Genomic DNA, 27,581 nt, shown 5'->3' with positions numbered 1-27,581 from the left:
AATTTTTAATAAAGTTTTTTAATTAAAAAAGAGAGAGGAGAATTAGAAGTTCAAGGTCATTCTTAACTACATAAGGAGTTCTGGGGGGGGGGGAATTCTTGAAATGACAGGCATTTAACACAAGCATTCAAGTCTTTTTTTCTTTATTTCCCTTCACTCCCTTGACAATAATCACCACAACGCAACAAAAGGAAAATGTGTATCAGGGTATAAAGACAGGTTGGGCATCCCTGATCCAAGAGTATTAAACCCTAAGTGCTCCAAAATCCAAAGCCTTTTTGAATGCAGCCATGACACTCCCACGTGGACAACTTAACATCTGACTTTGTGTGATGGGAGCCAGTTAAATTACTGACACCCTAAAAATACACAGGGCAGTGGAGGGCAGCAAGAGAAGGGAATGGGAGATGATTGTGACCAAAATGCCTTATATGCATACATAAAAATTGTCAATAAGGAAAAGACTATATAAAATTACCTTCAGATTACCCAATGTAAGGTATATATGAAACATCAGTGAAGGTCATGGGCAAGTATTCCACAATCAAAAAATAAATAAATAAAACACAAACCAGTGGTGAAAGTACAAGTCTGCTGGCCTGGGGTCAGTTCCCAGGGAAAACCAGATGCAAAGTGGCACATGTGTCTGTGATATCAATGCAATTAAGACAGCAAGAGGTGGAGCCAGGAGAATCGAAAGTTTGTAAAGTTCATGGACCAGCTAGTGTGATGTTCCTTTGTAGTCTGGCTCCAAGGTCAGGAAGGAGAATGGGATGAAGGTATTACTCGACCCTTATCCTCTCCATCCTGAGAGGGACACAGACAGCCATGGGGCAGGCAGGCGAGCCAAAGCAGGAGACAGTGTGGTGTCTGGGCTTCTTCCAAGACTGGGAGACTGCCATCGACCAAACAATCGGGAAGGCCATTTCCCCAGTGCCCGAAGCCTGAGATTTCCTCTGAGGCTGGCAGGTCCTGCGAGAAGCCTGGCCCACTTACTGTTCTAAGCAGGTCGGTTCTTAGTCAGTTTTGATGATATTTGTTCCTAGAAAGCATGTTTCATCAGCTTTTCAGTTTCTAAACATGGGCACAGGGATCTCATGATGGTCTTCTGAGTCAGCTGACTGCGGAGTGATTTCAATCATGCAGAACGGGTGTTGGACTTCCTGACGTCTTCCTGCCGCTGTGCCTGTTAGAACTGCCGTGGCGCTGTGTGTGTGGAGCTGGGGTGGGGAGAGGCCTCCAGAGCCCCCAAAACATGATGCTGTCTGATGTCTCACGCCAAGAGGTGAAGTCTGAGGCTAGCTGTCTTCTTTCCTTTCTAGGCTTTTCCCTGAGTGTTTATAGAGCTCCTTCCCTTGAAGTTAGGATTTTCCCAGGACACGTATCTTTGTGAATTCTTTTATGATATGATTTGTATTCTTCTGAAATGCAGATCCCAATTTTTATTTAATTTAACATCTGATTTTGACTTTCTCCATCCCTCCCTCCTTTTCTGCTGGGGATCAAACCCAGGGTCTTGAACATAGTAGGCAAGCACTCTACCTCTGAGCTACATCCACAGTCCTAGGTTTTTATCCTTTTTTTTTTTTTTTTTGGTGAGTGTGTATGTATGCAGACATGCATGTGCTATAGCATGTATGTGGAGGTCAGAGGACAACCTTACATGTCAGTCCTCACCTTCCACCTTGCTTGAGACTGGGTCTGTCATTTTTCACTGCCTCATTAGCTGTCAATCTAGTTAGCACACTCGCCCTGGGGGCTTCTCCCGTCTCCACCTCCCATCTGGCCATGGGTGTGCCAGATCACGGATGCCCTGCTACACAGGGTTGCTGGGGATCCAAACTCAGGTCCTCATATTGCTTACACAGCAAGTGCATTAGCCATTGAGCCATCTCCCAGAGCCAGTCCTACTGTTTTTGAAACAGGGTTTCACCATGTAGCCTTCATATTCATAATCCTCCTGCCTCAGCCTCCCAAGTGCTGGAGTGACTGGGGTGTATCACCACAAGCAGCTGCAAATGTGCATCTTGTCTATGTTACCTCATGCTGTCTGTCTTTGGCATATCCCATGTCTCCACCTCACTCGTACCCTTCCTCTACACCCTGAGGAACTTTCCTAAACCCAGCTTCACCCTCCCTGCATCACTTTCTGCATTGTTATTAGCCTTTACTGTATCAAATGCATTTTAAATGGTTTCATTTCTCTCTGCCTTGAAACCATAATTATTTTCATCTCTTTGCTTTCTTGTCTCATCCATATTTTAGTTTCATGGAGCCTGCATTTTTTAAAACAGTTGTTTGAAAGTACAAAGCAAATTCTCGAATTTACTTCTATTTTCTGTAGTTAATCGCTTTCTAAAGCACATTTTTCCTCCTCCCTTTTTATGACATGAACATTTTTCATAGGCTTCACTTTTCTCTTTTTAAAAATTGGTTTTAATTGATGAGACTTCTGTTTAGATTCTTCTAGCAGTTTCCCCCACATGGACCTTAAACTGGAGGATTTTGCAAATTCAGGGATTAAGAACCCAGGGAGACTTGGTACAGTGGTGATGCCAGTGATGATCCTGGCCCTGGGCCCGCACTTCCCACAGGACAAGACCACTGTGGAGCCTTTCAAACACTCCAGTGTCCACACCCGTCTGTGTGGCATCTTCCTACCTGTCCATATGAAGCCCTGCTCTGGGGAAGGCTTCTCCCCTTCCTTCTCCCCGCTGCCAAGACAAAGCTGCTGCCCCACCTTTCTCCACGCCTGCTTCGCTCCCACCTGGCAGCCCCCCACAAAGTCCGGGTGGTCGTGAGGCTCAGGAGGCTTGTGTGGACACGTGACCTGAAAACAAACCCAGACAGGCTGAGACAAAAGGGAAATGTGTTTAGCTTCACAGAGCTGAACAGTGCAGGGGTGGATGTAGTCTCTAAGTTCTCAGGAATCATATCTGTCTCCCTTCCCCCCTTCTTCTCCTTCCCTCTTCTTCGCCCTCCCTTTTCACGTGCTGACTTAATTCACAGGCTCCTTAGGTGCCATGCTATATCTCAGCCCTCATGAAAAACAGAGAGAACATTTTTTTCTCCCTATGGCCCCAGAAAAAAAAAATCTAGATATGACTCATTGGTTTTGGTTGGATCAATGTTCATCTCTGAACCACTCATCACAGCTAAGGGGTGGGACATTCCACCTGATTAAGCATTGGTTGCCTACTTACTTTTTAAAAAAACATGTTTTATTTATTTAATTGCTAGAAAGAAAGAAGGAGAGAGAGAGAGAGAGAGAGAGAGAGAGAGAGAAGGGGCACACCAGGACCTCCAGCCACTGTAAACAAATGCCAGACACAGGTGTCCCCTTGTGCATCTGGCTTACATGGGTCCTAGACAGCTGAACCACCAGGATCCTTTGACTTTGCAGGCAAATGCCTTAACCGCTAAGCCGTCTCTCCAGCCCCACCTTACTTCTTAAGCAGGGGTTTGTATCTGCCTCCTAACCCTAGGAAGAAATGCCAGTGTATTGTTGCTACAATGAATGGACAGTAAGTGGCACAGAGGACACATAAACTCCATAGAAGACTTCTTCACTTAATTCTTCAAAAGCTCTCTGCTTCCTGAGTGTGGTACACTATGGATTGACTGACTGACTTCACGTAAAGATGAATAGGTCATGCACTGCCCAACCATGCACATGTAAGGGGACCGGGTCACATCATAAACCCCATGGGTTTGTATAACTTGCATAAGTTTTCCAATAGATGGAAATCTGCCTGTAAAAAGATATTATGCAAACCAATGATCAGTGACAATCCTCTTAAGATGTCTTTAGTCACTGTTTCTTTCTGTCAGTTGCAATTCACTTCTCTAAGTTGCCAGGCCTGGTACAGTTTTGCCAGCTTACTTTTGCATTTTTAAATTTGCAAATCTCCAGTCTTCTGTCTTTCCCTAGAAATAGAACTCCTTGGCTAATATAAGATTGTTCTTCTCTTTTGCCCCAATATATACAGAATATAAATCCAAAGTACTTACTTCCACTAAGAAATTCAGCTTTCCCACCTTAGTGATTTCAGGGTTGAGCATTTCCGACGGGAGAGTGTGGTGGGAAGCCCCTCCTGGAGCAGGTAGGCTAGGCCGTGGGGGGGGCAGGCCAGGCTCATTGCTACTTGTTTGGTAGCTGGGCCATCAAGTTGGCAGTGACCTCAGAGGGCTCTATGCTGTAGCCCTTTAGACTAGGAGTCACCAGGATTCGCTGCCTTGTGCATGTCTCAACACTTCTCTGGGTCTTTCCTTGGGAAAGCGGGGCTGGGCGCATGCCTGATGCCTTGGTTGTTTTCAGGTCTAACGCCTGCTGGAATTCAATAATAAAAATAGAATCCCATGGCTGGGGAGATGGCTCAGTGGGTAAGAACACTTGACTTGAGTTTAATCCCCACCATGTATGTAAAACTCTGGGAGTGGTATCACATGCGTGTAGTCCCAGTGCTGAGGGCAGTGGAGACAGGAGGGTCACTAAGGCTCACTGGTTGGCCAGCCTAATTAAAAATGGTTCAGTGAGAAACTCTGTCTCAGGGACACACACATGTACTCCACACACACCACATGTGTATTACACCCCCCTCTTTACACATACACACATACCTCCCCCCAACAAAGAATAAAAACTTTCCAAGGAACACCATAGAATATCCAAAAAGCTCTTCATTCACTGTTGCAAATCATAAACCGCCATCCAAGTACTGCAAATGCAGGTTCCCCTGGGGTTCTACATCCCAATAAACCCACTGGAAACCCAAAACATTGCAAGTCAACACTGCACTGCCACACTTAGCCTTCTGAACATTACAGTTGAGCAATCCAGTTGCAGTGGAGTGGATGGTGTCCCCTCCATGATCACCTGTCTGTTTTCTGCTCACCACGGCTGTCTTTAAGCTGAGGCCTTTGTATAATTTCATTTTAAGAAAGCCCCTCCTTGTTTTTCCTTCCTGGGCCTCTTGATGGGTATTTGAGATGGTTTTAAAGCATAAACTGTAGAAAATGTGTTAATATAATTTTCCTTCCAGTCCCATTGCAAAATGAAAGGAAAATGTGTTTAGGGAAAAATTCACTTACAAGTTTGGCCAGATGCCGAAACTCTGAAAGGAGCTCACAAACAAAACGAAGTTGAACTCTCTAAATAAAACCCCGTGTCTGACTGGGACTGCGCTGGGGAAGGCTCTTACAGTGGCCCACTTGCTAATGATAGCCTGGGCATCGATAATGGAATGTGAAAGACAACCTTCTAATCAATTCCTTTTTCTCCTGCTGGTTTAGATTAAAGCACAGAAAACGCCCGAATGCTCCATCTGCTTGCTCTAAGATTTCTGGTAGGCTGGAGCCCAATTATGGTTGCCTTATCCATTTTTAATAATCTACTTATGATCATGCAAACACAGGGTGTGATTATACCCACATCAGCTTCTGTTTCAGAGCTTCCAACTCCATCCATAATTAATAAGCCACTCGGAGCATTGGAGGGGAGCTGAAGGAGAGACGAGGAGGGTGACTCCTCTGCCTGCTGTTCATTCATTCATTTACAAATCTTTGCCGATGTCCATAGAGAGACAAGAGCTTGCTAGTCCCAGAGTAACAGAACACACACTTTTCCCCTCCCTGAGAACCCAATGTGGACTGCGTTTCCACCCTGACAGCACAATGTGGACTGTGTCCCCTCCCAGAGTGCCCAGTGCAGATGGTGTCCCCTTCTAGAGAACTGTGGGTTGCGTTTGGGTGCTAACAACCAAACTCAGCTGCTAAGAAAACCAAAATATTTTCTGTTCTTGAACGATGAAAGATAGGATAATTAGATCACTTCATTAATACAAATAGAACTCAATGAAGGATATGTTGGAACCAGTTACTTTCGTTTGAGAGGGAGGTAGTTGACTTAGTAAGGAGGTTCCAGGAGAAAGAAATAAGCTTGCAGCCAGACAGCCAGTGTGTAAGACCCAGCCAGGCATCATGCTGCTTTGCCTCAGTGTTTCTGCATTGGAAAAGGAGGGCTTCTCTGGGCTCATGTGTGTGAGCTCATTATACAGGTGACCAAGTACTACAAAAAAGAAAACCAGGACTGGAGAAATGGCTCAGTAGTTAAAGGCACTTGCTTCAAAAACCTGCAGGGTTCAATGCCCCAATACCCACATAAGCTAGATGCAGAAATTGGTGCATGTGTCTGGAGCTCATCTGCAAGAGCAAGAGGCCCTGGCACACCCATACACACACACATTCATTCTATCTCTCTCCTCACAAATAAATAAATGAAAACTATTTTTAACAACACCAATTACAAGTAAAAGAAAAATCAAAGCCATGGTCACTGGAAGTGTGATAAAACCACTTGGTCCTTGTTTTCCTTGTTCTCCCCCTGCCTAGCTCTCCCAGCCCGAGATTACCTATGGTTTGGAAATATGGAGCCTTCATGTTGGAGTCTGCCGTCCAACATTTTGCAGTACCCTTGGTGCAAGTTATTCTTGCAGACAGTGCAAACTGCCTCTGATCCTTCTCAGCACAAAGAGGGTCCTCTAAGAAAGGTACCCCGGAGACTCACCAACTTGCAGAAGGCGAGATAACTGAATGCAGTGCATATTCCATTAGCATTTGCTGAAAATGTAATTAAATCAATAATTGACTATCCGCTTTCAGTTTTAGCAAGATAGCTGCCAGACTCCTTACACTTTTTAGAACAAGAATGGACCGTGAGGCTGTGGCAATGACTCACTGAGTAAAGTGTTCACTGTGCAAGCATGAGCATCGCGTACGAGCCAGGTGTGCTTGTGGCCCTCACCTGCTATCCTAGCACTGGGGAATTAGGTGGATCCCCAGACTTACTGGTTAGCTAGTCTAGCCAAGTCAACGAGTTCCAAGTTCAGTGAGAGGCTCTACCTCAAAAAATAAATTTGAGAGTAACTGAGGAGGACCGTCAGTGTGACCTCTGGTTTCCACATACACACATGCACACACACATGCACCTGAGCATATTTCCACACACATATGCACACCGCACACAAATGCACATGCAAAAATAAATAAGAATGTGCCATGACTCTTTCTGTCTCAAAGTCTTCGTTATTGGGCCAGGAAATGCTATCATTCATTGTTTAGCCTGTCATGGAGGACATCTCTACCTCTGCTTTCAAAATCTCCACTCCTAGGCTTGATGGAAATTTCCAGAAATCTGTAACCTATGATTCCTAGCTGAATAAAACCAACAAACATTAATCTCCAGCAGGAAATGAGCAGTAGTAAATGAGGAACTAACCAGTAAGTGCTGTGTTTCCGAAGAGGGAAACTCACTTTGGTCTGGTCTTGTCTGGTCTATGAGTTTCTTTGGGGGGGGGCGTTGTGGTTGAACTGAGACCTGGTACACAGGAGGTGTTGGGCAGGTAGTGCGTGAATGGCAGTATGGTGCAGAATTGGACAGTTCTGATCATGCACTCTGTAGCTCCTGACTCCAGCCCCATTGGATGCCTGGCCATGTCATCCTTCCTCAGTGCACTCTGCCTCAAAGCCTTGGCACCTGTGTGTCCTGCTGCTCATCCCCAGTGTCCTCCACAGCTGGCTCCCCTACTGTGCATGAATCTCTGGTCTAATGTCTCCCCAACTTTCCTATTTCAAATTGCAACCAGCACTCCCCTCTTACACATGAGAACCACCCTCCCACCAATCCCGTGTTGGTGCTTGAATTTCCTTTGCAGTGACTATTATTTGGGCTGTGCATTTTTCTTCTTTATAGGACAGCATGACCCTCCCCGTGTAGGAATTACCATCTGTTTCATTCATTACTGCAATGCCTAGCACCTAAACCATCTTGGACAATTTTAGGCACCTGGGGAACATTTGTGGATGGAACAATTAAAAAAAAAAAAAAGAATGTTCTTGGGATAGGGAGATGGTTCAATGGGTAAAGTGCTTGCCACACAAGCATGAGACCTGAATTCAGTCCCCAGCACCCACATAAGCTGAGCATGGTCTCACATAGCTATAATCCCAGCACTTTGGACATACAGACAGGCAGATCCCCAGGGCAAGCTGGCTAGCTAGTCTAGCTGGATCAGTGAGCTCTGGGTGTCTCAATAAATAAGATGGGGAGTGACTGAGGAAGACACCTGATGTTGACTTGAAGACTGTACACACACACACATACACACACACACACACATGTATGTACACCTGTGCATGTCTACAAACATGCACACACACATAAATATGCCAAAAAGATAAAGAAATAACCATCGTTATAACTTGCTTTGCTATGTCGTCATTATGTATGAATATATGACACACATAGCTATGATGTATAATGTGCACATCAAGCACAAATGTATGCATAGGACACATGTTCAGGTGACAGGGAGCTGGAGGACCCAGAGTCCCAGAACCAGTCTTAATCCTCCCATCACTTAAATAGTACATGATACTCAAAGAACTTGACAATAGGAAACTTTTTTTAAAAATATATTTTATTTTTTTATTTATTTTATTTGAGATAAGAGAGAAACAGAGAGAGAATGGGTGCACCAGGGTCTCCAGCCACTGCAAATGAACTCCAGATGCATGCACCCCCTTGTGCATCTGGCTTACGTGGGTCCTGGGGAGTTGAACCTGGGTCCTTTGGCTTTGCAGGCAAGTGCTTTAACAGCTAAGCCATCTCTCCAGCCCAATAGGAAACTTTTAAAAAACTTTTTTTATTTACTTATTTATTTGCAAGCATAGAGAGGAGAGAGAAAAACATACTAGGGCCTCTAGCCACTGCACACAAATTCCAGATGCATGCACCACCCAGTTCACCTGGCTTTATGTGGGTATGGAAAATCAAACCTGGGTCATCAGGCTCTTGCAGGCAGGGGCCTTAACCACTAAGCCATCCCTACAGCCTGACAACAGGAAACCTTTGAGGCATGGTAACTAAAGAGCATATAATATTTCATCCAGAGTAAGGAGGGAGCTCTCTTCTAGGACTCATGGATGAGTGGCACCCCCAATAATAAACTCTCTTACCATGGTTTTGAAAACGGCGATATGGCCAGTGTGGAACTCAGCTATGGGCACCTCTGCTTCTTGAATATACTGAGCCACCTTCCTGCCTCTGGATCTTTGCCCTTGTTTTCTAGAATGCTCTTCTTCCTAGCCTTGCCTTCCTCTCATCATTCAAACCTCACTCCAGCATCCCATGGAAGAGACCTTTTCCATCTAAAACAGCTACCCTGTTCTGTTTCTTTCCTTCATTGTAAAATAACAAAGCCACTTGTTCACTTTCCCTTGCTGGTCTGTTCATGAGTGCAGGTGAACTGCACCACTGGGGTGTGTGTGCGTGTGCATGTGTGTGTTTGCACGCACACATGTGCACATATGTGTGTAGAAGGTGCCCATGCAGTGCGGAGGCCAGAGGTAGAGATCATCTGTCTTGAACCTGATTGTTGTCTACTTAATTTTTTTTCTTTTGAGACAGGGTCTCTCAGTGAAGTGAGAGCTCACTAATTGAACTAGACAAAGCTATCCAGCAAGCTTGGGAGATCCTCATGTCTCTGCCTCTCTAGATCTGGGATTACAGGAAAATGTGGGTTCTGGGGATCCAAACTTTGGTCTTTCCAATCCTGTTACCACTATAGTGGGGTTTGTTGTTGTTGTTGTTTTGTTTTTTTGATGTTTCAAGGCAGGGTCTCACTCTAGCTCAACCTGACCTGGACTTCACTATATATTCTCAGGGTGGTCTCAAACCCATAGCAATCTTCCTACCTCTGCCTGCTGAGTGCTATAGTTTCAATACTGAGAACAGCACCCTGCATTTCATAGGTGCTTAGCATACATTTGCTGAATGAATAAATGAATGAAGGCAAGTGCAAGCCAATTAGGGCATGGCTGCTTCCAGATCTAAAGGCAATGGTGTGGGAGTGTGTCTCATTCATAAGGCAGGCTTTGAAGAGAATTAGCAGCAGAGATAGGCTCTGAAGAGCCTGTGGATTTGTTGAAGTGGTTTGATTGGCCTCCCGTAGTGTTTCAAAGGCAAGCTAACCCAGAACCTGTTACACCAGCAGCCCAGCTGTCCTATGTCAATCACATCAGTAGGCTTCACCATCACCCTCCCATTCATCCACAAGACCCACCTCTCCTGCAGCCTTCAAGCTCACCTGCCCTGGGCTGTTGTATCACTGGACTCAGGATAAGCCATCTGTGTCTTCTCCAGCTGTCCTTTTAGCCAAGAGTCTATTCTTAGGGATTTTCCTAGAGAGCCAGTCTTCTCACTCAGGACACAGCAGGCAGAGCTGCTAGCAAATGTTCCCAGGTTCAGTGGGTTAGAAAAGCATGACCAGGGCTGGAGAGATGGCTTAGCGGTTAAGCGCTTGCCTGTGAAGCCTAAGGACCCTGGTTCGAGGCTCGGTTCCCCAGGTCCCACGTTAGCCAGATGCACAAGGGGGCGCACACGTCTGGAGTTCGTTTGCAGAGGCTGGAAGCCCTGGCGCACCCATTCTCTCCCTCTCCCTCTATCTGTCTTTCTCTCTGTGTCTGTCACTCTCAAATAAATAAATTAATTAATTAAAAAAAAAAAAGAAAAACATGATCATTAGTGGAGCAGTTACTGTCTCATTGCTGGGACAAAATAGCTGATCAGAAGCACTAATGGAAAGGACAGGTTTTTCTTGGTTTACAGTTCTGGAGGGGAAGCTTCATCATGCCAGGGAAAACATGGCAGAGCAGTCATCTGAGGCATTACATTTTGTTGTATCTGCTGGGAAGATGCAGCAAGAATGTGATAGCACTAAGGCCACACCCTCTCCAGCAAGGCTCCACCTCCCAAAGAGTCCTCCAGCTGGGGACTATGTAGGATACCTAATCACAAACACTTGAGATGATGAGGGACACTTTACATTCAAACCACCACATTCTACCCTCAGCTTCATAAACTCATGACCATCTCATGAGGCAAAATGTTTTCATTACAACTTTAAAAGTCCCCACAATCTTTACCAGTCCCAATACTGTTCAAAGTCCAAAGTCTCATCCAAGATTTAAGACAGTGTCTTAACTAAGATCTTGTAAAATAAAATAACAAATTACATACTTCTAACACATAATGTAACACAGTAAACATTTCCATTACAAAAAGGAGGCATAGGAAGGAAATATTGTACCTATGCAAGATTGAAAACATGCAGGGCAGACATCAAATGCTGCAGCTCCATTTCTGGCACTTGTGATGAAATTTTCTGGGCTCCAAAAGACTTTAGCCATTACCCTGCCTCCAGCTGCTGCTTGATTTCCAGGCAGATCCATCTGAGCCAGAGCCAGCAGCTTTCCTTGGTGGCTGTTCCATAGTTCTGGCATCTCCAAAATCCTGGGGTCTCCATTGTAGACCACAGCTCATCTTCACAGCTCTACACAGTGGTCTCACAGGGCCTCCCATTGCTACACCTCAGTTGCTCCTGGAAGCATGGCTACACTTCATGGCTTTATTTCCAGCATTTGCCATATTCCAAAGCCAGTACCAGGTAGGGCCATTGCTAAATTGCTTAAACTGGGAGGATAAAGTCCAATGTTGAGGAGCAGGAAACTCCTTTAACATTTTTCCTTCAACCCCCCCTTCTTTCAAAAATGTTTGTATTCTTAGTAGCTTTAGCCTTCAGTTGGTTAAGGACCTCTTTCCCATTGACCCAATTCAAAGTAGCTGCCTATCCTCAATAGTGATTATCTTTTTAACAATTGGAGCCAAAGTGGTTGGGTCTTGGGCTTCAAATTTGTTTGTAACATTTTGTTCTACACCAAATGTTTCATAACTTTCACTTGTAAATTTTTCTCTGTTCAACTTCTCAGGACACAGATAAACTGTTCAACTTCTCAAGACATAGACAAAATATCACGCTAACTACCTCTAACTCAGTTCTTGACAAAGTCTTAATTCCCCTCTGAAACCTCACAAGCCACACTTCTGTCTGCATTCAGGTGTTTCTAACTTTCACTAGAATGGCCCACCAAGCTCTGCTTATAGCACTGTAGGGCTTCTCTAGTCCAAAGCTCCAAATACTTCCATATTCCTCCCACAAACCAGTTCCAAAAAACCAAAATCTACATGGTCAGGATCATCACAGTAACCCAACCATAGTGCCAATTTTATGTAGCAGTTACTTCCTCATTGTCGATGAGACAAAGCATGCGACCCTAAGCAGCTGATGGAAGGGAAGGGTTTATTTGGGTTTACAGTTTTGGGGAGAAGCTTCATCATCTCAGAAGCCATGCAGAGCAGACAGCGGTGGCATCATATCGTATCAGCTGGGGAGGTGGAGCAGCAGCGTGCTAGCACTGGCAAGAGGACTGGACTACAAAATCTGGAGGTCCGCCACCAGTGACACACAGCCTCCAACGAGGCTCCACTCCCAGAGGCTCCACCAGCTGAGGACTAAGTAGGAGCTTTAACAACCATCACTTGAGGCTTTGGGGGACATTGTACATTTGAACCACCTTAGATGACTTCCAGAAAAGGTGAACAAGGCTGACAACCAAGAGTGGGGAGTGCTGGGATGGAGACTGAGGTCTAAAGCAGCTCCCAGGGGAGAGGAAGGCAGCTCAGAAGAGAAGCCCAGGTCTATTCAGTTCACTCAGTCTTCAGCATCCAGCACAGCTTACAGCAGAGCAGATGCTAAGGACCACTTCTTAACTTAAGGTCCCTTAACTTGATAACATCTGCAAAAACTGTTTTCCTTAAGAAGCCCTAAGGTTCCAAAAGTTGGGACCTGCTGTCTTTGGGGACCGTTAGTGAGTGAACTACATACAGCCACCCTGTTGTAGCAGGTTGTAAAGGAAGCATTAGAAACAGAAGTGGACCTTCCATGTGATATTCTGGGGCTCCTGGATGCCCCTGACTACATCCCCTGGATGCACAGAACTTGTGATAGGTGATTGAGAATGGTGTGCTTCCCAGATCTTGCCCTCTAAGCTGGCATGTCATTAAGTGTGCTGCCAATTTGTCCCCTTGGAGCCACAAGGCTGTTCTTATTCTCATGGATGTGCCAATGAGAATAGTCATCTCACTCATTGCTGTCATTCTACATAAAGTTCTGACTCAATCCCTCTCTTACTTCAAGAAGCCCTTAAAATTTTTAACCTCCCAAGCCAGGGTCCTTCTTTTAGCTCTTCTTAAAGTCATCAGCTCCTCTACCACAGCACCTCTGACTCTGAAACCATTCCTGCTCACAGGATTCAGACACAGTAAGTTTCCAGAAGTACCAGTGATGATATAGTTATTGTGGTTCTTTTAGAACAATGCATAGTTTTAGACACCCAAGAGGAACCATGGGAAATACCTGTATTCCTCCCTTGCTCCTCCCTCTCTGTAGCTCCCAACACTTAATGCTCTGCAAGGTCTTCCCATGGGGAGTTTGGCCGTCTGAAAGTTCCTAGCCCAGAGAGCAAGTGACCAAAATGAGCACTGATATACAGGGAAAAAAGAAACATTCTCATAGCAACTAGGGTGAAAATTCAAATCTCAAAGTAACATGTAACCTTAAAAAGCTAACATATAGAGGGACTGGCAGTCATACAACCCATGCTGTCCCTTCAGTTGAGGTCATGCCAATATGGTCAGCACCCTGGAGGTGGTGATATAATGGATGCTGACCCCCAATGACAGTCTCCACAAGTGTCACCTGGCTTTGAGTAGAAGAAGCATATCCAAATTAGATAAAGATGACTGAGGGGTTTGTTAGGCAGTTAAAAGATTATTTCAGGAACAAAGTATAGGAAATCATGGTCCTCAAAGATTACGGTAGCCAGGAACCAGGACAGTAATGATTCATTTGAACAAATGGGCAGAAGCTGATTCAATACTGTCGGTAATTCTCAGCTCCGGGTCTCCAGGAGAGTGGTTTGGCTCACACAGTTTGAGCCAAGAGTCCATCGCCGGGCTGGTCCATGTCAGAAAGTACAGGATGTTCAGTACCAATGTGGCTGCAGGGGACTGCTCCTGTGGCTGACTGGGCTGCTTGCAGGAAGAGAGGCAGAGATTTATTTTAATGACTAAGGATACATTATTAGGAACATGATCCTCAAGACACTGTAATTAACAAATAAATCCAAGTGTCCCCAAGAACCAGTGTTCTCAAAAGACAAAATAAACAGGTCTCAGGTTATATAAATCAAAAGAAAGAAGGAGGAAGATACAGAGAGGGTATATATAGAATTCAATAGTCATTTATAAAAACAAAACACTAAATTAAGATTATAGGATAATCTTTCATGTGATAAAGAATATTTACCATGCTTGCTTTGGCAGCACATGTACTAAAATTGGAATGATACAGAGAAGATTAGCATGGCCCCTGCGCAAGGATGATATGCAAATTCAGGAAGCATTCCATATTTTTACCAGAACCTTCCTCCTACTGCCATGCCCACATGCTCTGGCTCAGCTCGTGACACAGTATAGCCCAGGTTTATTACAAGTGTGCTTAATAGGCCAAAAAGAAAGAATATTTATTGACCTGCTTATATTTTGTTTAAGACAGCCTAGAAATGGTTGCAATCATTAGGAAGCTATATCCAATGCAATAAAATAAGAAAATAGAAACTGTGAGTACAAATGCTAAACAAAAGGTGATTTTTTTTTCATACTTACAAAATGATACTATTTCCTGCCTATAAACCAGAGAGAATCAACTGACAACCTACCAGAACTAATTAAGAGAGTGAAGTGAGGAGACACATACTAGTTGGACAATATTGTGGGAAGGACTTGAAAAGGTTATTCACAACTGAAACAAAAACCTTGTCTTTAAATAAATTTGCATCAAAATTTTCATGAAGAAAACTATAAAATGCTATTAGGTGATATACATAAAATACACAAGTAAGTGAGAGTATAGTGTGTTTATGGACATGAATTCTCTTCAAAATAATCTGTTAATTTATTTTTCAAGATTTTTATTTACTTGAAGAAAAAGAAAGAGAAATTGGGTAGGGGGAGAATAGCTATGCCAGGGCCTTTTGCCACTACAATTTCCAGACACTCGTGCCACTTTGTGCATCTGGCATTATGTGGGTGCTGAGGAAGAGAATCTGGGCCATCAGGCTTTGTAAGCAAGTGCCTTTAGCCCCTGAGCCATCTCTCCAGGGTAATCTGTTTTTTCAAAGCTCATTTGGAGATCAGTGAGAACAGAATATTTTGAACATAGAGCTTACAATTATTCATAAAATATGAAAGGGTGTAATAATTAGAAAGATAGGGATGGGGTGGAGAGATGGCTTAGTGGTTAAGGCATTTGCCTACAAAGCCTTATGACCCCAGTTCAGTTCTCCAGTACCCACATAAAGGCCAGATGTATGAAGTGGCACGTGCATTTGGAGTCCGTTTACAGTGGCTTTGGGCCCTGGTGCACCAGTTCCCTCTGTCTCTCTTCTATCTCTCTCTGCTAGAAAATAAATAAATAAACATTGCTTTTTTAATAAAAGGATAGTGACGCTATAAGATAAACTAGTGAAATAGAGGAGAAAATGTATGAAAAGTACTTGGAGTTTAATAACTGATATAGTAACATTTGAATTAGTGGAAATGAGTTCTTCCACCAATAGTGTTTGGAAAACTGACAAGCCATTTGAAAAATAATTCTTCCTCCACATATACCCAAGATGCATCTTAAAATGATTACAGATTTACAAAGTAAAAAATAAAATCCCTTCATACTAATGGAATGATGAAGTTGCCTAAACATGACACCAAAGACAGAAAGCACGATGGTGAAGACTTAGAATTATTAGACCAGAGTGCAAAACTTTATAATCTATTAAAACATTCAGCTCGATGTGGTAGCACATGCCTTTAGTTCCAGCACTCAGGAGACTGAGATATGCGGATAACTGTGAGTTCCAGGTCAGCCTGGGCTAGAGTGAGAATCTGCCTTGAAAACAACATCAGGCTCAGGGATTATTTCCAGAACGGGTGAGGGCAGATTGTAAGAGCCACAGGGTGGGTAGAAATATCTTGAGGCGCAGACCCCCCAGAGACTGACAGACGGCCTAATCACCCCACAGTGAATACCAAGCATCATACTGAGGAGGGGCCCTCAGAGAAATGGGGAGGGAGGAATGAGGGGATACAAAACCATAACTATAAGCTAAGCTAAAACTATAACTTTTGTGTATACATCTATGACATGTTTATATTAATTTTATTTTATTTATTTGAGAGAGAACCGGTGCTTATCTCTGGGCTGGAGAGAGAATGGGCATGCCAGGGCCTTCAGCCACTGTAAACAAACTCCAGACGTATGTGCTACCTTGTGCATCTGGTTTACGTGGGTCCTGGGGAAAACACCTTAACTGCTAATCTATCTCTCCAGCTAGGTATGTTTATATTAAAACATCATAAAGGCAAAGCAGATGTATAAAACGGGTAGATGGGACATGGAACACACACAGCCAGGGCTTGGAGAGCCTGTCTTGTAAAAGTTGCTACACATCAATAAGAAAGAAGTAAATACCCCCATAAACAAACTGGGTACTGAGTATTAACATGGGATGTGTAAAGACAGGAATTCAAGTGGAAACTTCACAACTGAAGGAAGGAATGCTCACTCAGTAGCCAGGAAGAGATACTGCAAATCAGCAGGTGCCCTATCCTATCCACAGTGAAGCTAGATTCCATTGCAGATCCGCTCCTGGCATGACTCTGTCTAGGCTGCTGCAGCATCTTCTAGAAGGAAAATCCTTGACTGAGTCATGCCCAAGCTCTGCTTTTCCATAACAACTTCAAGGAAATAAAGAATGTATACATATTTAACTGGCCTGAGACTCCATAGTGAATTCCAGGTCAGCCTGGACTAGAGTGAAACCCTACCTCAAAAACCAAACAAACAAACAAAAAAAATGTGGACATGTGCTGATGCAGGAGACTTGGCCTGGAGTCTCACACAACTGTTGGAAATGATGAAGCAAGTATAGACAACTAATATGGAATGTTATCCATAGTATGTAAGCAAGCGTAAACACGTTAGCGTGGATGCAGCCATTTACTCTAATTCTGTTTAGACTTAAAACACTACTGCACGTGCACAAAATCACACAGATGGAAACATAAACGTCCGGAAGGATCTACAACACACTGTTAATAGTGCTTATCTCTGGGCTGGAGAGATGGCTTAGCAGTTAAGCGCTTGCCTGTGAAGCCTAAGGACCCCGGTTCAAGGCTCGGTTCCCCAGGTCCCATGTTAGCCAGATGCACAAGGGGGCGCACGCGTCTGGAGTTCGTTTGCAGAAGCTGGAAGCCCTGGCGCGCCCATTCTCTCCCTCTCCCTCTATCTGTCTTTCTCTCTGTGTCTGTCTCTCTCAAATAAATAAATAAAAAATTTAAAAAAAAAATAGTGCTCATCTCTGCATGCTGGGATTAGAGAAGATCCTTTACCCTCTTTTTCCTTTCCCAGTGTGTTATTTCCATGTATGTTAGGCAGAGAATGCAAAGTCAGAAAATATTTTAAAGTCAGTAGCAATTAAGTTTTAGATCCATTCCTGAACCCAGGCTCTGGCTGGGACTGTTGTTAATCTTAAAATGAATTCGTGCACACTTGTGTTCCGTCTTCCACTTCCAGGCATTGATCTGTTTCTTTTTGGAATTAATCCTGCTTTTGTAGCTTTCTGAGGTTCCCCTGAGCAGGGGTGCCTGGTTAACTACCAGTCCTTTCTGTCCATTGCCAGGCTGATTCACTGGTTTCCCAAATACTTTTCCTAATTGAATATTACTCATAATTTCATTTTAAAAATACACAGACCCATTAGTGTCAGTAATTAGACATGAACAAGTATAAAGATGGCCCATTAATGAAACAGCAGCTGTAGGAGGCTCTGCTGGTGGAGGCTGTGGGGAAATTGCTTACAAACGCTGTCCCTGGTGGATGTAGGATGGACCTGCTGGTGAACATCTGAACAGCAGTGGGACCCACAATGAAGTGAGCATTTTCCTAACAGGTATTAGGCAGCGAGAACTGCAAATGGGATTTATGTTGTTATGCGAACAGTCCAGAAGCCCGGGGAAGCTGGACAAAGAGGTCTCTGTAAAACGAGTCCTCTGAGACGGAGTGAGGCCGACTTCTGTGTGACGGATGCCTCCCTCATCCGGCTTGTGCACCAGGCCTTGAGCAGGCCTTCCAGCATATCTGGGGGTGGCATGGTGCCAAGACAAAAGGTGTGGCTTTGGCTTCAGATGGCTGTGAGTTCAAATACCACTTTGCCAGTTTCTAGGTCTCTCGACTTTGGCAGATTGGTGCTCGTGCTATTTTAGAAACAGAAAATACATTTATTGATAACTGACTCAGGCTATAATGAAAGAAGAAATTAGGCTTCCTGCAGCAAAGATTGTGGAGGCTTCTACAAATGGCTTAGCTCCCTTCACTTTCCCTGATCCAAATATAACACAGACATCAGATAACGCCCTACATACCTCAACCTCTGGTTAATTTAGACCGTGGGTGCAAAAGAAGCCCTTTACCAAGCCTGTGGCCTTGACAAGGTTGAAAGCAGAAACTCAGAGCCTCATCTTACTGGAGTCATCCACACTGACAAAACCAGCAGATGCACACTGAGCACTCACTATGATGTGTTGTGTGATTGTAATCCTAGATTCTGACTTTGAACTTCTGACGCAGGCACAGTTGTGGATATCCCTAATCTTTCAGATGAACGCACTAAGAGGTTTCAGAGCTTGCCTAAGATTATGGAGAGTTCACTCTGATGTGGAATGAACTTGGGCTACTATTTCATTGCGGCATTTGGCTTTGTGACCTCTGGTCTATTCTGTCCTATACTGACTGGCTCATGCATATAGCATACACAATGTAACATTTTGCAGACAACTTTAGGGGATCCATGGACCCACTATAGTTTGCCCAGGAATGCCCAATAGCACGAGGACAGTGATAGTCAAGTGTTCAAGGATTTGTAGATATCAAAAGATTTGACCCCTTTTTCCTATTCTTAGCCAGGCTGCCGTCAACTTTCATGAGTGGCTGTTGACTGTCTCCTAACTGGTCCTTGTTTTGACCTTTCTCTCTCATCTGTCCCCACACAGCAGCCCACAAGATTACTAAAACAGACCACATGGAGGAAATTAGACCTCATCCCATTTCTGCTTCTTGTCACATTCGGAGTAAATGTCAAGTCCTTCTATGACATGCAATGTCCTCCAGCCCTGCTTCTTGTTCCTTATCTCTCTAACCTCCTCTTCGTCCTTCAGCAGCGCCAGCTTTCTTGATGGTGGTGGAACACACCAGGTGCTGCCCTCCCAGGAGATTTCGCACCTGCGTTTTCACTCACAGACTCCTCCAAGGGTCTTGAGCCAGCTCCCTTACCTCTAGGTCTTTGATCTAGCTTTCCCCTGTGAGCAAAGTCTTCTCTAGCTTCTCTGTGCAAAATTTCCACCTCTCTGTTCCTCCATTGCCTCCTTCTCTGCTTTATAGTTTTTCCTGCTTAGAATTTCCTACCCTGTGACATGGTTTAACTGTTCCTCTTCATGGCCATCATGTTTACTGCCAATTTCCCCAGGATGCTGCAGAGATTTTTGCCTTTTCTATTTGGTCTACCTCTGGGCTTTGGCACAGTACCTAGCACATAATAGATACATAATAAATATTTGATCTAACACTCTTTTTAAAAAATAGTTTTATTTTATTTGTAAAAGACAGAGAGAGAGAGAGAGAGAGAGAATGAGAAGGAGTATATCAGGATCTCTCACCTTGAAAACCAAACTCCAGATTCATTCACCACTCTGTGCATCTGGTTTTATGTGGGTACTGGGAAATCAAACCCTGGGCCAGTAGGCTTTGCAAGCAAGTGCCTTTGACTGTTGAGCCATCAGCCCAGCTCCCCAAAACTCTATTTTAAAAATATTTTTATTCATGTATTTACAAGAAGATAAAGAGGGAGAATGGGCACATCAGAGCCTCTAACCTCTGCAAATGAACGCCAGATGCATATACCACTTTGTGCATCTGGCTTTATGTGAGTACTGAGGAATCAAATTCTGAGCCAGTAAACTTGGCAAGCAAGTGCTTTTAACTGCTGAGCCACCTCCCCAGCCCCCGCCCAACACTCCTTTATCCCCAGATATCTCAGATTTGGGAAGCAAAGTCCTGGGAAGCCTGTTAAGACTTTTTCCCATCAACAGCAGCTGGCAGTAGTAAGACCATGTGGCCTGGAAGCCTGTGTGATTTCTCCTGTCAGGTTGGCAGGGAATAGGATGCATTCTCAGGGCCAAGGTAGGCCCACCTGGGGAGTGTGCACAGGCCTGAAATATCCCTGTGGGGAAGTGACCAGACACACAAACATTCCTTTGGGTTCTACTGCAGTGATTACAGATGGTCCCTGCTCTCCTCCAGACTGTTTATTGTTGATGGAGATGAGATCTGTGTACTTGAGATACCCAAACAGCCAGCAGCAGAGCAGACACTCTGAGATGAAAATTTCAGAACTTGGCTTGTAAATCTACTCTGTGCACAGAAGTAGGACAGCCTTGTGATTTGTCAGCTGAGTATCAGGACGTCAAATGGCAGCACTGAAGATAAACCCAAGGAAAAGACTACTTAATAATCCACCCTTCACTTCTCATATCGACCCTAAAGATGATTTGTCCAGACCTATTTTCCCAAAGAAAAGTTTCTCCTTAAATGCATTCTGATCTTTATTGTCATTTACCTTTCATTTTATCTCCTGTACCAAATATAGCAAATGCTACACTCAGGCTATTGCTGCCCCAAAGAAATTTCATTTGGCTCACATGGTATTTTAAGGGTAAAATAGTATTGGATGCCAACTTAACATCCAGACCCAGAAAACATAGTATACTTCTGAATTAGCTTGAAAGATGGGGGTGCTGAGAAGGTGGCTCAATAAGTATTGCACTTGCTGATGTAAAAGTCTGGTGGGTGTGGCAACTTATCTAGAATTCCAGCACACAGGAGAACTGAAATACCTTGAACATGCTGGCTAGCTAGACTAGGGGAATCAGCGAGCTCTGGGTTCAAGTGAGAGACCCTGTTCGGTAGAATAAAGTGGAGAATGACTAAGAAAACCACCCAACATCAACCTCTGGCTTTCATGTGCACATACAGATGCATCTACACACACTTGCACCCACATGTGTGCGCACACACACACCCAACACACATACACACACACACACCACATTCAAATGCAGAAATAAACAAATAAACTGGAATTTTAATAAATTAAAAAGAAAAGTAGGAGGCTCCAACAAAATTGGACCCATGATCCTGTTTGTTAAGAATCAGCTACAAAGAAGTGGGGTTCTTCTTATATGGAGTGCTCGCCCCAGGAAGTGTCACCAGCCAGCACCACCCAGCCAACTGCACCCCCATTAGTGGCCTGATCCGTGCAAGTTTGAACTAGCAATCTGGCTTCCAACTCTGAGTGGAGAGCTGACTTACTGCGGGATGGGAAAGAGCATCCCTGAATCCCAGAAAGCAAGAGCCTGTCACTCTGCACCCAGGGAACAGAGGACAAGAACTTTAGGACAGTCTGCTCTCATGACTGTGGCCCTTATGACAGCTTATAAAAGGCAAAATGGGAGGGAAGTATTTTTTGAGAGACAGTATTTCATTGTGTAGCCCAGGATGGCCTAGAATTTACAACACACATCAAGCTGGCCTCAAACTCATCTACCAAGCTCCAGGGATCTTTTGCCTTCGCCTTCCCAGGTCTGGGATTGCAGCCCTGCACCACCGTGCTCAGCTTTCACGTGAGTGCTGAGCGTCTGAACCCAACTGCTCACACCATGCAGCAAGCACGTTACCAGCTGCGCATCTCCCAGGCCCTGGCCTCAAACTCTTGATCTTCATGCCTTGGCCTCCTGAGTGTTAGCATTATACCACACTCACCTACCTCACTCTGCTGGGAAGGAGGACTTTAAACAAAGACTTTCAAAGCTAGGCATGGTGGTGCATGCCTCTAATCCCAGCACTTGAACACTGAGGCAGAGGATTGCAAGCTTGAGGCCTGTCTGGGCTGTGAGACTTTGTATTAGAGAAAAAATAAAATAAAAAGAGATGAAGGGAAGAAAAGAAAAAGAAAGGAAGGTAAAAGAAAGGGAGAGCGAGGAGGGACTTGCGAGCTGGCAGTCAAGAATCCAGAGCCTGGGTCTTCCTTCTCCTGGGGACAGTGTGACTTTTAAGTAGCTGCTACTGCTGGTATGGAATCAGTCTATCTCATAAGCTATTAAATGGGAATGCTGGAGGCAGACAAAACCAAAAAATCTCTAAATCATCAGGTTTGAAATCCTGGAATGCAGAAGACATTTAAATATTCATTCAATCTTATTTAATTTTAAATGGTGAGTTTTTTGAACCATATTCTCTTGCTCTCTACTAAATATCCATCTAAAACTATTAGAAGACAGATAACCCAGGCTGGGAGGGAGCAACGGGAGCTGGCTTTTTCTCTGTGGCCCAGGTAATTCTGAATGCACAGCTACTCTCAGTTGACTGTCCAGGTGGCTGGTTGGTTTGAGTTGTGGTTCCAGTCTGACCTAAGCTTAGCGAAAGGGCATCTATGACTGGCTTGGGAATGCATGGGCTGCTTTACTGATAGCAGCTTGGTCTAAAACACTTGAGATGATAGGGGCCCCATCTCCACATGGTCACCCATCCTCCAGGAAAATGTCTGTCCAGAATACTTAAGATTATTGGAACCCCATCTCTACATGGTTACACAACCTCTAGGAGGATGTTGGTCCAGAACCCCCAAGACTATGAGAACCCCATTTCTACATTGTCACCATCCTCCAGGAGGATGTTGGTCCTGCTCAGTGGCTTCCACAGGGTTTCAGGGCAGCAGAGGGGCAAGCCTTGGTGTCCAAGGGAATTTCAAGAGTATGCATGTGTTCCATTATTTTTTTACTGTCCTATTGGCCAAAGCAACGTGCCTGGTCAAGCTTTGAGTCAGTGTGGGAGGGCACTACCAGAGGGGTCAATAAAGTAAGGGGAGTTTCTGATACCCTTTTTGCACATGATAGGACTCATTGTGACCATACATTAAACTAAGAAACTGTTTGCTCAGCCTCTAGTGAGCATTAAACAACACAGGTGAGTTTTCCTCCCCCACAGTGCATTGCAAGTTCTTGGACTGGTGGGGGATTTACTACAGCAAGGACTATAACTCCGCACTCTTCCAGTATGGCTCAGAGCAGTCCCCATTCAAGCTGCCAGCCCACGTTCCCCTGCATGGTCTGACTTGACCAGAGCAGCTCAGGCAATGGGCCCATATGGCTGGAGTCTGAGTCTCTAGATTGCCAAACTCTGCCAGGCCCATATGCTGTCTGAGGAAAGCCATTACTCACTGAGCATTATTGCTGAGAACTGGCAGAGGCATCTGTTGGGGCTGGAACCTGTCACAGTCCAGACAAGTACCAGGACCCAGTGTACCTCCAGGCCCCAGGAACTCATAAGCTCATGACAGATCTCCTGGCTCCCCTCTGATCTGTGCATCTCATATCTCAGGCCACAAGCATGCTAGTGTTCTGAGTCCTCTAAATTCTCAAGAGAAATTCATTAGGATTTCAAATCCCAGACTTCGATCAGCTATGAGCAATTTGGGTCTCATCTGATCTTTCTCCCCTGTGGGAATTCCTGGTGGGTTGTATTGCCCTGTCTGGCTCCCTTAGAGCTGGGTCCATGCATTGGGCAGAACTCTTACCTAAAGCTGTGCATAGAGTCTAAAAGGTCAATACCAAACTGTACATAAACAGCAGTGTTGGAGGCTAAGGCTGCAGAGACATATATGAATGGGACAATCCTAAAAGCCAATGCTGACAGAACATTGACTGTATATACTGAGCACCCAACCTTCATGGTCTGTATCATTGCTGTGCTGTTGCTGCTGCTATTTAAGGGCAGTTGAGACATGGAAATCTCCCGTGCTGGTTCAGACAAGGGTAAGTGGAGGGAAAGTGATAAAACCAAAGTCTGTGTGTCTTGTTACAGGGCCATGCCTGCTGAGAGAATGAGGCAGCCATCAAAGTTCTACCTCTGGGGTTTTTGCTACAAATTCAACACCGGTGTGATGCCAATGGGCATCTCTATCTAAATAGCCCCAAGCCCAGGCTATCCAGTGTGAATGATTACCTTCTTGAGTTCCTGTGAATTCATCATGTGTTTTGGCCTCTTGTAGATGATCTCCAGTATGATCGTTCACATAGCTCATGCCCTGCAGGCAGGAATGCTGGAATTCTGGGCTCTGCTATCTTTAGAACTGTTGCTTCCCTCCTCTGGGGAAGTTAACTGAGCTGCTCTGTGGACTATGTTCTGGCCAGGTGTCCTGTGTCTCCTGCACTGTAACCTTGTAAGGACAAAGACAGATGGTGGATGAGGCTGAGGAGGGTAACACCCTCTTCTGGGGTGACAGCCCAGTTGGGAAGTCACCCAAGGGACCTGACATTGAGTGCACATGGCCTGAGAGAGCTGGCCCCATTTTACATGAGATTAGCTGTGCCCAAGGTGTGGCGAGGGTATGAGAGGCACTCAGAGCTAATGAGCTGAGTTCATGGCAGCATTAATGTGGCTGCGCACCCAGCAGGCATTGCCATCCATCAGTCTGTCAGCCTCTCTGGGGGTTGCCTGAGTGTAAATTAATCTGGAGGTAACGACTCCACTACCGAGTTTCTCCTCCAAGTCTGTGTGTGTCTGGAATCTTTCCCAGAGAAAGCTCCCAGAGAGAATAAGGCAGCCTGGCCGATTGAGCCCTCTGCCATCAAAGAGGGGGGACTTTCTGCCTTGAACATCGGACAAAGCTCAGGGGCCATCAGCCTGGGAAGGAACCCCTAAATGCCAGCCAGGGACCAAGTGAATCATGATGAGAAAGAACGAAGAGCCTCTCAGGATCCACTGACTCAGTGAAGCTTGGACCCCAGATTCCTCACATAGATACGAAGAGCAGTCACATGACATAGGGAATGACTCATATTTGCTAAGTCTCTTATCTGGATTTGTCTTCACTTCAATAATAATGTCTTTTTTCCAACAATGAAAAAAAAAAAAACACTGAACTCTGATGTCACCAGTACAGATGATGCCTGGCCAGCATCATTCCCTCTTTGGTTGGCACGAAACCCTCACTTTTCCATTGGGGAACCGTGTTTGTGACACGTGGCGCTGAGTAAGGAACGTATCCTCCTGCACTCTTCCTACTGAAGTGTACCCCTGGCCTCCTCCTGAGTTGGTCTGTTGGCTGGTCACTGGGATTTGCTCAGATCTAGCATGTGAGTCAAATGTAGTTAATCCTAAATCCCCTAACACTGAAAACGGGGATGTGGGTAAAAAACAAACAAGCAAACAACAACAACAACAACAAACTCTCTTCCTCTGAGAACTCAAGCTGTAAATATTATGTAATAGAGTGCTGAAAGACTTTTTCTTTTTGCCTAATGCATGGAAGAGTGAGTGGTCTAAGAGGTAAAACCAGCACATAGGAGACTGCAGAACCAACCAGGGATAAGGGCATGGGCCTGCAACCTCAGCATTAGGAGGCGGAGGCAGGAGGATGACAAGTTCAAGAACAATCTGGACTACATAGTGAGTTCAAGGCCAGTCATGGAAACTCTGTGAGACCTTATCTCAAACTGAAATAAGGCTGAGGATGTAGCTCGATGGTAGAGTGCTTGCTTAGCGTGTATGAGGCCTTGAGTTCCACAGCCAGCACCACACAGAGGGAGGAGGAGCACTTAAAGAGCAGGTGGAGTACCCCATGATAAAGACAGAGACCACCAAGGCTACCATGTGAAATCTGCTTCCAAATGGGCCTGAGACTAAATAGACCACTGCACTTGCAAAGCATGAGCGGCAGTAAGTTCCCTCGTCAGAGCTGAGTTTCTATCACTTACAGGCAAATGGCTGACCTCAGCTGAAATCCTAACCCTGTCACCTACTCATTCTATAATCTTTGGAAAATGTCTGACTCAGTTTCCTCATCTGAAAAATAGATATAATCACAGTGCATGTCTTGAAGGGCTGCTGAGAGAATTAATGAGGACACCCATGGGTGCTTCTGTTTCTTAACGTGAACAGGGGCTCCGTGAAAGTCTGGTTCCTTTCCTTCCCTATGCAAAGGGAGACTTGATGCAATGCTTTACCCCTCACTGGCTGATGCAGACACTGGTGCTCATGAGAGAAGATGCAGTAGAGTCTACACGAACCCGGTGAGCTCCAAAGGCTCCTCTCTGGTCTTGCCGCTTGCACTGTCTTCTTTTTGTCTGTTTTCCCTCCCTGTGGAGTTTGCAGTGGCTGGAGGCCCTGGAGCACCCATTCTCTCTCTCTCTCTCTCTCTCTCTTTAACTCTCTCTATCTCTCTTTCTCTCTCTCTATCCCTCTTTCTCTCCATCTCTCTCTCCAATAAATAACTTAATTAAATTTAAAAAATGACATGCCAATAGTTCCTTGGTCCATTTGTTTGCAAGATCTTTGAAAGCAAGAGCTGCGGGTCTTCTGCTTCCTTTCCTTTGCCGAGTATCTTCTCAAGTCTCCAGCACTTAATAGATCCTTAATAACCAACAGCCAAAGAAAGAAGAAAGTGCCAATGGCTTAAGCATGCAGGCTGTAAGCTGGCAGCCTGTAGGATGTGACATCGGAACACACATTTCACTTGCTCCACAATCATGTTTTTTGTTTGGTTTTTATAGATGTTGGTGTCATTTTAAAAATATTTGCCCAAAATTTATAACTGAAAAATTCCACATGGAAAAATCCATATTTATGATTTCACATTTAAAAGGAACATATGTGGGGATTTCCAAGGAGAGCCTTAGGGACTGGTGAAGGAAATGAACTTAGTTGCAGGGATACTCCCAGACCACAGTAATATCCCTGTTTTCCATATGTTCCATTTGGGGACAATCCAGAACACTTTATAGTGCTTGCAGAATATTATAAACTGAAAACAGCTACCAATTGGAACACATTGGCCATTTGTGCCTCTGAGGGTCACAGGGTGAATGAAATGGTAGCCAGGAAGCTCAGGAAAGTCCCACCAGCCCAGCAATGCAAGGCAACTGCTGCCAAGAACACATCCCAACAACTCAAACCAAGGCCCTGACACCCTTTACGAGAGAGTCAAACTGAAGAGGACCTGATAACAAGGAACTTCTTTCCCAGAAAAAGTGGGCCAACTAGCCAGAACTGAGGGAAAGAGGAATTATTTTGCCAGGACAGGAGTTATCTAAGAGAGACATATTTACAAAGCTATTACATGCAAGAGAAATTGAGTAGTCTGTGGCATGTAGGCATGAATTCAAGGAGTCACAATGAGCACTAGGAAAAAAAAAAAAAAAGGAAGTGAGCTTCTGGGGAAGTCAGAGTGGTTGGGATCACCACCCAGATGGAGTTTGTTGTTGTGTGTTTTGCTTACTTGGTTAAACTGTCTATATACTTCCATTCTAATGAATCATGGCCCTATTTCCCAGTTCTAAATATGATTCTTATAAAACTTGATACAGGGTGCTGGAGAGAAGGCTCAGCAGCTTGCAAAGCCTAACAGCCTGGGTTCAATTCCCAGTGTCTATGTAAAGTGAGATACACAAAGTGGCA

The 27,581-nt window shown here is 44.7% G+C and overlaps 1 protein-coding gene and 1 non-coding gene across 2 annotated transcripts in view; both read left to right on the top strand.

The window, feature by feature from the left end:
* The window catches only part of Hs3st2 (heparan sulfate-glucosamine 3-sulfotransferase 2), a 113,890-nt gene that overhangs the window by 48,748 nt on the left and 37,561 nt on the right, over window positions 1-27,581 (top strand). The window lies entirely within an intron of this gene.
* LOC123453822 lies at window positions 14,270-14,372 on the top strand. The gene has a single exon (XR_006633000.1). It is a non-coding gene; the product is annotated as a U6 spliceosomal RNA (small nuclear RNA).

This window comes from Jaculus jaculus, chromosome 12 (genome assembly GCF_020740685.1).
Source record: "Jaculus jaculus isolate mJacJac1 chromosome 12, mJacJac1.mat.Y.cur, whole genome shotgun sequence".
Classification (NCBI taxonomy): Eukaryota; Metazoa; Chordata; class Mammalia; order Rodentia; family Dipodidae; genus Jaculus; species Jaculus jaculus.
Note: the sequence above shows the minus strand (reverse complement) of the source record. Positions and strands in the feature narration are given on the sequence as shown.